Genomic DNA, 10,732 nt, shown 5'->3' on the forward strand with positions numbered 1-10,732 from the left:
AAGTCATTCTCACTGCTGGCCTGGGGGCCAGGTCCGCTCCTGGACAGAGGCGCTGCGCTGGGGGAGGACAGCCCTCTCCAGAAGCAGTTCACCGTTAATGAGCACCTCCTAACCCCACAGGTAAAGAGAGCGCCGGGTCACCTGCAGCGCCGCTCAGGCTGGCGGCCGAGAGGCCCGGGCGCCTTGCGCGCTTTGTTGCCAGAGCTTGTGAGCACACCGGCACCCGGGCGGCGCGCCCCCCTCCCTCCTCCTTACGTATGCGGCGCTGGGCCGGGACGCGGAGTGGCTGCGGTGATTTGCTGAGCAATCCGACACTCGCTCGCAGGCTGGCTGGTGTGTGTGTGTGTGTGCGCGGGCAGGGAGGGGGAGAGAGAGCGCGGACTCAGCTCTCCTTCACACTCGCCCGGAGTATCTGTCTGGCTACACGCGTCCGAGCTGCAGAAGCCGCTGGTTCCGCGGCCAACAAGAATGAGCCGCTTCCGATAAAGGACGGACCGCTTGCCCGCGACCTTTCTGCTCCTTCCGAACTTTATTGACCCCCCCCACCCCATGTCTCCCCCCCCTTGTTTCCGCGCTCTCCGCCCGTGCCTAATGGAGGGCCCCGTCCGGATCGGCCAGCTCAAGAATGCGCTCCCCCGTTCCGCCCGGCTCGCCGCGGCTCGCACCCCCCTGTGAAAGAGGTAAGCGCGGAGCCGAGAGGGGCTCAGCGGCCGGCGCCGTCCGCGGACAGAGGGGGAGAGAGGGGGCGGGGAGGCGCGCAGCTCCCAGCGGGCGAGGAGCGGTGGTCGGCTCTCCCACCCCGCGTGTTGGCGACTTCTCTGTGGAAGCGCGGCTCGGGTCCAGCCGCGGGTCTCGGGGCTGACGCGCCGCTTGAAACGAACACGCGGTGGGTTTCTCGGGTGGAGGTGGGGGGCCTCCGTGTCTGTGCTGGTTTTGAAGTGCTGCTCGAGTTGTTTAAAAAAAAAAAAGCAAAGTTCAAGTGCCTTCGCCGACGCCTTTTATCTGTGTTATTGAAGCGAGTACAGTCGCCGCGCTGCGCTGGCTGGGTCTGCCCGGGGGTGTGAGTGTCGAACCTGGACTCCGAACTTCCTCCGCTCCCGGCCGGAGCCAGACCCGCTCCGTGGCAGCGGGGTCGCAGCGCTCTTGCTTCTGGTTCTGCAGACTGGGCTTGAGTTGATTATTTTCATACCATGCGTTTTTGTTTGGGTTCGGCGTGTTTAGTTTGGCTACCAATCAGTCTTTTGACTCATCCGTTGTCGCAGGTTTTTCAGTGAAAATAAAACATTTCAAACGTCAGTCGTCGACCCGGGCGCCTTTCCACCAAGCAATGGCAGCGCTGTTAATTTGTTGTTGTTTTTTTTAAGTTTTCGGAATTTTGGTTTGTATGTTAAAACCCGGTTTAAAGGAGAAAGGGGGGTTTTGGAAACAGGTTGACCCGAGCGCGGGCGAGCTCAGGTGCGACTCGCTGGGTCTGCAGACGTGTTCACCCCGAGAACTGCGCCCCGGCGGTGAGGTGGCCGTGCCGGGCTCTCGCCAGCGCGCCTGCCGGCGTGTCCCGGGGCCGCGGTACGGGTGCGCGCTGTGGGCAGTACAGGTAGACTGTGTCGTGCCGTCTTCTCGCTGATCGGGAGACAGATTGGGGGATCTGCCCTGTTCGGTCCTGGCTCGGCCCCTGGAAGGGCGGGCAGACGCGGACCCCGCAGTCCCGCTTCCCGGTTCTGAACTCGCGTGTGAAGCCTGTTGCTGATTTGCTTTCTTAACCGAGCTCTGCGTGGAAAGTCACCATAATTGCGCTATTATTGTTTTCAATACTGTTGCGACATTGTATACAGTGACATGTTCGATTCGTGTGTTTACATCTGCCGTCCTGAAGGTTTAATCTTGCGACGACTGGCGTGGGGAGAGCCTGAAAAGACACGCAGAATTATTGGAATTATTTTTAGAAATATAACGTTTTCAGGCGTGGTGTTGCCCTACGTCTTTCATCGCGTCAAAGGATGAGTGTTTTTTTGAACACCAATTGCATGGCCGTGCGGGGCTCGAACGCGTGTCCCATCTAGCCAGCGTGGAATTGCCCTAGTCCGTGGGCTGCTGATAATTCTGCATTGTTGACATTGGGTATAGCAACACTTCAGAATGTGTAAAATGTGCTCCTAGCCCGCAAACAGGGTCATGTCAGACGGTAAGGGCGCTGTGACTCGCCGCCGGCGCTGTTTGCCTCGGGGACTCGAGTGTGAACCTCGGCCGGCCGGACTCTTCTGGCTGTTCCGTAGCTTGCATTCCTGTCCGCACATTAGCCCCCCATTCACAGACCCAGCGCCTCGCCTGCGGGGTCGGGCAGAGGGTGCAGGCTCTCCAGATGCGGAGCAGACGGCTCTCTCCTCCAGGAAGCCCGTGCCAGGGAAACGGGTCTTATCGCCACAACCTGCCGCGATGCCGTTTCCTAAATCAGGCTTTGAAGACCCTTTCTGCTGTGAAAATAATATTCCGGGGGGGGTTCTGTCCTGACAACACGCCGGCCTCAGAGATCCCCGCAGAGACGCTGGAAACCCGGGTTCACGTCGGATCACGCACCGCTTCTGCAGACACCTCCTCCCCACCCATCCGTCCCCTCACCGCTCCTTCACAGAACAGGGCGCCCACACTTTTTTTGGGGGGGCTCATTATAGCACTTCCTACATTATCGCACGGCTTAACGGTTAATTGCACCACCACGGAGACGGCTCCCCTTCAAAACTGACCGCAAACCCTGTCGCAAACGATAATCTACCGGTTTAGAGCTGAGGTTTCTGTACTGACGGCCCTCTGCTGACCTGCAGCATGTTTTGTGACGTGTCTGGTTTGCAGCAAGCCTACCGAACACTGAACCACCGCATCTCTTTCACGATGATAAAGATGACAGACAACCCGAGCTGGCTTCTGTAGATGAAGCTGTGGACGTGCTTGAGGGCAGCGGGCAGACCACGGGCAGAAGGGAGGTGATGGCAGGCTGGGCCGTTCAGCGCTGGAGTCGCCATTTGACTCTCATTAATGTTGACTGCGCAAGTGGCGCGGCGCAGAAACCCGAGAAATGAAACCGTTTGTGTTAGAGGCAGCATTTAACTTCCACCTCCTCGTACAAAAAGCGTCTTTCATTCCAGCGCGTCTGTATGAGGTTGGTCTCCGTTTGCGTGCAGCTCTTTATGTGCCTCTGCTCTCTCTGTCGGCCGAGCACGGATTTTTAATTTCGTGTAGGAGTCGCGGAAGCAGAGCTGTGAGGAATCCGTAGCCCGGGGGTTAGAAAAGGTCTTTCACACTGACGTTTTAAGACGCCTGACGTGTCTCAGCCCAGCGGCGCTCATAAAAACGACTATCTTGGGAAACGCGCCGCATCAGATCAAATCACTTTATTGGCCATATACAATGCCTCGTATTAGGCATCCCCATCAGTGCCGTGGTCTCGGGGACGGACCCCCAGTCTCAAACCCGCGGAGGGGGTCGCGCAGTGAGAGAGCAGCAGACCCGCCGCCGACACAGCGCCTCTCGGAGCTCAGGGGCTTTCTGCAGCGTCGCGCAGTCTGAGGAGCGCGAAAATAAATTTCCTCTTGCGACTGAAGAAAACCCTTTCCTGGAGTCCCTACGGGAAGGGGCTGTGTGTGCCAGCTCCAGGAATTCTCTGCGGAGCTGTCCTGTAAGCCAGGAAACGAATCGTCCTCATTTCTCAGCACGCTCGTCAGACGTGTCCATCCTGTGTAGGACAGGTCTGGTGAACACCCGCTCGTTTGTACGCGCAGCTCGAGTCTGACAGCATGTTAAAACACGACTCGGGTGGACCATTCCCCCTGTTCACTTTCAGTTTTAGTTTGATGAACACCTTACATGCTGTTATAATTTTCAGCACCTCTGGTCCTCGCCTCCGACAGCCGGGCTCCACAGTTTCCTGAAGTGAAATACTGCGAGAAGCGACGCAGGCACGACCGAAGCCTCCTGTCCAATTGCGCCGAGTCCAGAAGACGAAGCACAAACTTCTGGCAAAGAAATCGAAAGATAAGCTGCACTTAGCAACTGTGTCGCCAGCGACCCCTTTGAAACTGTTTTGCGTTTTAACCCCAACATCTGCGCTGCCGGGCTGGAATAAATCATTAGTGTGCCTGGACTTACTGCGCTGAACAGCGCCGCGCCATTAAGTGCCCTAGAATAATGTTTGGTCGATTAGGCTGCCGGGCTAATTAGAAACACATGTTCGTGTTGGTAGAGCTGTGCTAAACGAGCGATTCAGTCTGCGAGTACGCGCGGGGTATAAACGCGCTCTCTAGTTCATATTGCCCCAGGAGCACAGTCCGCTGTCCGTCCTCGGTGGCAGAGGGGACTTTAAAAATCCCAATCAGGGGTATAAAGGAATCGTCTTATAGTGCAATAAAGGCTGGTGATGCAAGAGTGCGCCCGGGAGCTCACGGGTGGAAATGTACTGGGAGCACCGAGTCCAGAGAAGTGATCCCTTGCCCGTGAGTGCGCGCTTCCCCGGGACAGCAGACACTGAGGTACTGTGCGCTCGTGTTCTCCAGAAACAGGCCTTCGCCGCTGGCGGTGTTCTTGGCACAGACCCTTTCCGAGGGAAGTCACGGCAGGAGGTGGGCGCGAGGCCTCCGCGTGCCAGTTCCCGAGGCCGTGGGTGGCATTGGCTCTGCTCAGTGTGGCTCCCCGACACGGCTCGTGGGAGCGCCCCGTTCCCGGCGGCGCTGTTTCGCCTGGAGGGGAAAGTAGAGGTGAGCCGGAAGCAGGCCCGTGTGTTTTCTGCCCTGTCAGTGCTGTTGGTTCGGGTGTTGCCCGGCCTTGACAGAAGGAGAGCAGGGCCAGTCGGTCCAGGAGCTGCGGGTTTCCCGTTTGTTTGGGTAGACGCTGCGGTATCGGGGTGCTCAGTCACGAAGGACCTCAGTCGTGGCTGCCGCAGTCCGAGGAAGTGGTAGGGGCTCAGATGACGTCACGGCGCCTCTGCCCTGTCCGGTGTGTGAGAGAGGCGCCGGGTGTGCAGGTAACCGCTCGGATCTGTAGCAGCTGACTGCCCTGAGAGCTCGTGTGTGACGGTACTGCGCGGAGGCGGTGTTGAGTAAGAAGGCCGGGGTGCTTGCAGGGCGAGAATCCAGAGGCCAGTGTCGCAGGAATCAGAGGTGTTTCTTCGGAGCGTAATATTATCTAAACGGTGTTTGTTCAAACTAAACTACCAGTAGAAATTATACGGAAACTGGAGTTGCAAAGGAATTTCATTTACATTTTAACCTTTTTGGATACTTTATTGGAGGGCTGCCAAGAAACAAAAGCACCCTTTGAAATATTACCAGTGTCCAGTTTCTGTCGCCTGGCTGTGAGCCGGTCTCTGACCCTGTTTCCAGTAGGATCACATGTGTCACGACGGGCGCTCTGTAACACTGCAGCCCGGAAGTCAGCGCCCTGAACTGAGAGCCCGCAGTGAAGGTCCGCAGCAGAGCGGCTCCGAGTTTCACAGGACTGCAGGTGGATTCACCTGGTTAATGAGCAGCAGTGACCCAGGACTGGGAGCCCCTGGAGTGTAGCGTTTGTGCGTTTGTCTTATTGTTGAAACCCACAACATATTTAGAATAGTTTTCAGGGCCGCTAGATCTATCCCGGAGAAGTGTGCGGGTGTGTGAACAGTCAACCCGAGACGTGCAGTGTTGGACTATTCCCAGTGTTGGACTATTTTCCAAGCTGCGCGTCTGTCATTTTCAGACTTCCACGGGAATGCGAAGAAAAAATAAATGAAAACTCGGTGTTAACCAAAAGTAAAACCAACGCTACTTCGGAAGAATGGTTCAATACGTGTCTGCGAGCGCGCATGTGCCATCGCATTGTGTTCTGCGACTTTCTTGGGGTGCAAATGTGATTTTAACTTCCGCCGAGACGGCTTTAAAACAGGCCAGGTCGTTTCTGAATGTCATGACTTTATTCCGCCTCCAGTCCGTGGGTTGCTGTCCTACAGAGAGCGCCCAGCCACACGGAGGAACAGGCTCGGACTTGTTTATCCAGATAATCGCAGTGATGAAAATCAATCATCCCTTTTGGCGAGAAAAAGCCCGACCTGGGGGCTAGCAGCCAGGCGGCGTGCTCGTGTTGACGTGCCAGTCGCTGGACTCGCCACACCGCGGCCTGACCCCCCCGGACCGGCCCTCTGACCCGCGAGTGGAGCGGGCTCGCCGGACCGTCCCCACGGACCGATACCGAGCTCCGGTCCTCCGTGTGGAGAAAAACACTTTCAGCTGTCAGGACACGATTGCAACAGACACGGAAAATTCACAGGGACTCTTTCTGTCTGTTTGGGCTTGGGGGTGGGGGGATTCCGTCTTCAAAAAACAATATTATTATTTGCTCGCAAGTTAATTAACGTAATTAGAGTGCGCCCCCGTATCCGGGGCGTCTCTTTAGTAAATAGCACCCTGAGAATGTGTCTTTACCTCGGCCCTTCAGCCACGAAGAGTTAATAAACAGAGGCCCCTGGAAGGACGAGCTAGCCGCGTGGGCAGCGGCGTGCGTGGGAACGCGGGGCGTGCCCAGTGACCCTGCGAGGCACGTGGAGCCGCGGGCCGGGTGTTTTTAACGCCAGAAGTCGGTGGTGTTTTCGCGTCTGTATGTCGTAAATCTTCCCTCGGCCTTGGGAACCCCGCAGCTGGGGAAAACGCTTTGAATAAAATGAAAAACACCAGGGTGGACTTGCTAAACAAACAACCAGTCTGGAGCGGTGGGAAGACGCTGGGCCGCGCCAGGCGCAGATCGGAACGGGCTGGTGACCTGCTCCTGCGAGTCCTGGTCTGGTGCTTGATGAGAGCCCTCTCAGACAGGACCTTGAGTCCGCAGGCGGGGGTGTGGTGTGGGAGCCCCCGTCTCCTGAGGGAGAGTTCAGGGCGGGCCGGTGGAATGGAGGAGAGTGCACAGGCTGGGGCCACGATCCTTTCTCGTCTTCCTCCGGTTTTGTGCTCCTCTGCCTCACGCCACACACAGCTATTCTGCAAAGGGCCCAGTGACAGCCTGATTGAGTGAGCGCTCTTGTTAAGCCCTGTGTGCTTCCCATCCAGGGTGTTAATTGCGTGAAGAGAGAAACTGAGCTGGTCAGGAAAGACCGCTCTCTGAAGCAGTCGCCGTGTCTCTCTCCCATCGTGTGTCCAGGAGCCGCTGTAGTGCGGGGGCCTGTCTTGGGTTTTTGCGTGTTCGGTGGATGATGGAGGCTGGGAGTGTTATTGTAGTGTTACAGTACGATCGTTTCCGTGTTTCTGGAGCGAGTCTGACAGCGGGACAGCGCCCCTCCTGCGGCGGGGGTCCCGGGACGCATGCGCAGCGGCGGGGTGCTGGCTGCAGTCCCCAGCGCCAGAGATACGGCCGGCCCCCAGCCCAGCCCATCTCCCACCTCTGCTGTGGCTCCTCCAGTTACTCTGCCCTCCGAGGTTGGCACTGGAGGCTCCGGGCTGGCGAGCCTGGGCCAGGCCGAGAGATGGTTTCGTTCCCCTGTCGTGCTGGTGCTGGTGAGCGAGAGTGGCAGGACTGGAGTCTCGAGTCTCGAGCGAGCTGTGCCGTGAGGGGCTCCCCTGCAGCCTCTGATCTCGGGGAGCGCCCATCGCACCCTCCGTCCCCTGCGGAGCACAGGGACCCGACCGCCTGCTCGGACTGCCAGCAGGAGCCTGGAACAGCGAGCTTCCCCATCCCTGCTCTGAACAGCAGGGGGCGCCGCTCCGTCCTGCCCTGGCCCGCGCGTGTGTGAGAGCTGAGGAGGAGGAGGACGAGCCGACACGTGTGCGTGGGGCTGAGGAGGAGGAAGACGAGCCGACGCGTGTGCGTGGGGCTGAGGAGGAGGAGGAGGAGGAGGAGGGAGGCCATGACTCCTGCAAGACACTCTCCTGTGAAGCTTCAGTGCTGCAAATATTTTTTTAAAGTTTTGAACGAGGATTAATACTTGAAGTTAAGAGTGCTTCTGGAAGGGGGCCAGGGAGCGCTGTGGGGGAGATGTACCAGAGACAGCCGGTGATGTTGCACAGGCCGGGTGCCTGTCTCTGTGAGTCGGGTGGGGGGAGAGATGGGGTGCCTGTCTCTGTGAGTCGGGTGGGGGGAGAGATGGGGTGCCTGTCTCTGTGCAGTAGAGTTGGGTGGGGGGAGAGATGGGGTGCCTGTCTCTGTGCAGTAGAGTTGGGTGGGGGGAGAGATGGGGTGCCTGTCTCTGTGCAGCAGAGTCGGGGTGGGGGGAGAGATGGGGTGCCTGTCTCTGTGAGTCGGGTGGGGGGAGAGATGGGGTGCCTGTCTCTGTGCAGTAGAGTTGGGTGGGGGGAGAGATGGGGTGCCTGTCTCTGTGCAGTAGAGTTGGGTGGGGGGAGAGATGGGGTGCCTGTCTCTGTGCAGTAGAGTTGGGTGGGGGGAGAGATGGGGTGCCTGTCTCTGTGCAGTAGAGTCGGGGTGGGGGGAGAGATGGGGTGCCTGTCTCTGTGCAGTAGGTAGGTGTAGGTTTTTCATGCGTCTTGCCCATGGGTAACATGTGAGACTGGAAGGATGTGAAAGTGTTGTTTTCTCCTCCACTGGAGCTGTAAATACGGCACTGGAGTCCAGCTGCTGTGCACCGGGAGTCTGGGCTTGCCTGTGGCTCGTCTTCTGATAAAGCTGCCCTTCATTTCCAGTCCGCAATACCAGCTTTCCTGTGCTTAGTGCCGGGAACAGAACTCGGCTTGGACATCTTGGAGCTAAATCAGCCTTTGAAAGGAGCTGGCGAAAGTGGGAGACCAAACCAGCTTGCTGCTGCGAGTGTCAGTCGTAAAGCAAAAGAAGAAATGATGTAGCAGTATTGAAACTTAACCAGCCTGCCAAAGTGGAGTGTCTTTACTGCACCTTTCCAAGGTAAATCATGTCGGGCATGATGGATGGGCTGGTTTGTCTTTATAAACAGATAGGGGCCGATTCGTTCCCCAGGTGGTTTCCAGCAAAGAGGGCTGATTTAGACTCACCCTGAGACCAAGAGGCCTTTCAGCCCATCTGGCTGTTCTGGTGTTTGGGAGGTGATGAGCTCAGGAATGTCATCCAGCTGTGTCTGGAGAGGAGCCAGGGCATCGACTTCAACACTACAGCTGGGCAGCCTGTTCCCTACTCCCGCCCCTCTCTGTGTACAGCAGTGCCTCCTGTCCTGACTGGAGGAGCTCATCCAACTGTGTATTGAGAGAAGCCAGGCCATCGGCTCCCACAAGCTGCCCAACGTGATGCCTTAAACAGGTAATTGCGTGTGGGCATCTTGTTCCCCACCCCCACCCCTCTGTGTAAAGTCTGCAATGACTCTGATCTGTTTTCCCTTCCTCTCCTCCACTCCCTGGGTTCTTGTTTCACCAACGGTCCAGCTCTGGGCGATATTCTACTTTTCTTACTCTTCTTATCTACTGTTCCGGTTGCAGAAACACGTTAAACTGCAGATGATGTGTATTTCGTAGCCGTTTAGCTGGGCGGCTGTTGTCGTGCTTGTGAGCGAGGGGCCGAGTGTTTCCGTGGCCAGCAGTGTGAACGAGGGCAAGCCTGCGGAGAGCTGTCCTCCGCTCTGTCGTGTGTGTGCGTGTTCTCCTGGTGCGCGGTGCGGGTTTGGGGGAGCCCAGCGGCGCGGGGGAGGTGGTGTGTGGACCAGCGGGCTCTCTGGCACTGATCCTGTGCTGCGACTGGCCTCCAGCGGACCCCGGGTCCCAGAGCTCCAGACGGAGCAAATCCGGGCTTTGTTCCTCGTCGCTGGTGGAATTCGCCCGTGGGGTCCGGGGGACCCCCAGCCAGGCTGTCCGTCCCCGTGTGTCAGACGAGACGGGATTTAATTCCCCCTGTTTGTTTGCTTAATCCCGCTGTTGAAAGGCTTGGGAACAGACGGACTCGCCCCCCCCATCCCCCCCAACCCCACATCGGTTCCCAGGAAGACAGCCAATCAAGGAGGCTCTCGAGCTGCTGCGGACTGTACCCCGCTCTCCTGCGGCTGCCACCGGGCTCAGAGGCGCCCGGAGCGGGATCACCTGGGGGCTGGCGATGTGATGGCGGGGCTCGGGGGGCTCGGGGGGCTCCGGGGGACTGCCCCTGAACACTGCAGGGCCCCTCAGACCCGTGTCTTGACAGCGGCTCTGTTGTGCAGACAGCAGCATGACGAGTAGACTGACCCCTGTGTGTTCCTGCAGCTCTTCCCCCCAGAGGGCGTCTCTCATGCCTGACTGGCAGGGACTGTCGCGTCTCGGGAGGGGCGAGGTGTCCGCTCGGATTCAGGAATGCTGTGCTTGTGGGGCGGGCGAGTACGGACAGGCCCGGGCAGTCAGGAGTCCCCAAGGCCGCAGGGAGACACGGCTCTGTCCCGCTGGACTGCTGGAAAACAAAATATATCCGTATATATTCCTGCTGATCTGGGTCTGGACTCATTCGGGATTCCCAGATGGAATCCTTTCTCAGGATTCCTGCAGGGCCGGCGCAGGACAGCTGTGAACCCATGCGGGTTTTGTCTGCAGGAGCTACCCGGGAATTTCTGGGTGCAGGAATGCCCCATCCTGAGTCTGGACTCCGGAGGGGCGGTGAGCTGTCCTGGAGGAGGACAGGGAAGCTGTTCCAGACTGGTCTGTGGTACAGAGGATGGGACCCGGCTCTGCAGGGGGTGGGGGCAGAGTTCATGCCTGCTCATTGCGGGAGCTGAGCAATCCCAGATTTCGTGGGCGTTTGCTGTTCACGCCTGACTTGTGACGAGTCTTTTCCAATAAAA

This window comes from Lepisosteus platostomus, chromosome 25 (genome assembly GCF_059453375.1).
Source record: "Lepisosteus platostomus isolate fLepPlt1 chromosome 25, fLepPlt1.hap1, whole genome shotgun sequence".
In the NCBI taxonomy this organism is placed as follows: Eukaryota; Metazoa; Chordata; class Actinopteri; order Semionotiformes; family Lepisosteidae; genus Lepisosteus; species Lepisosteus platostomus.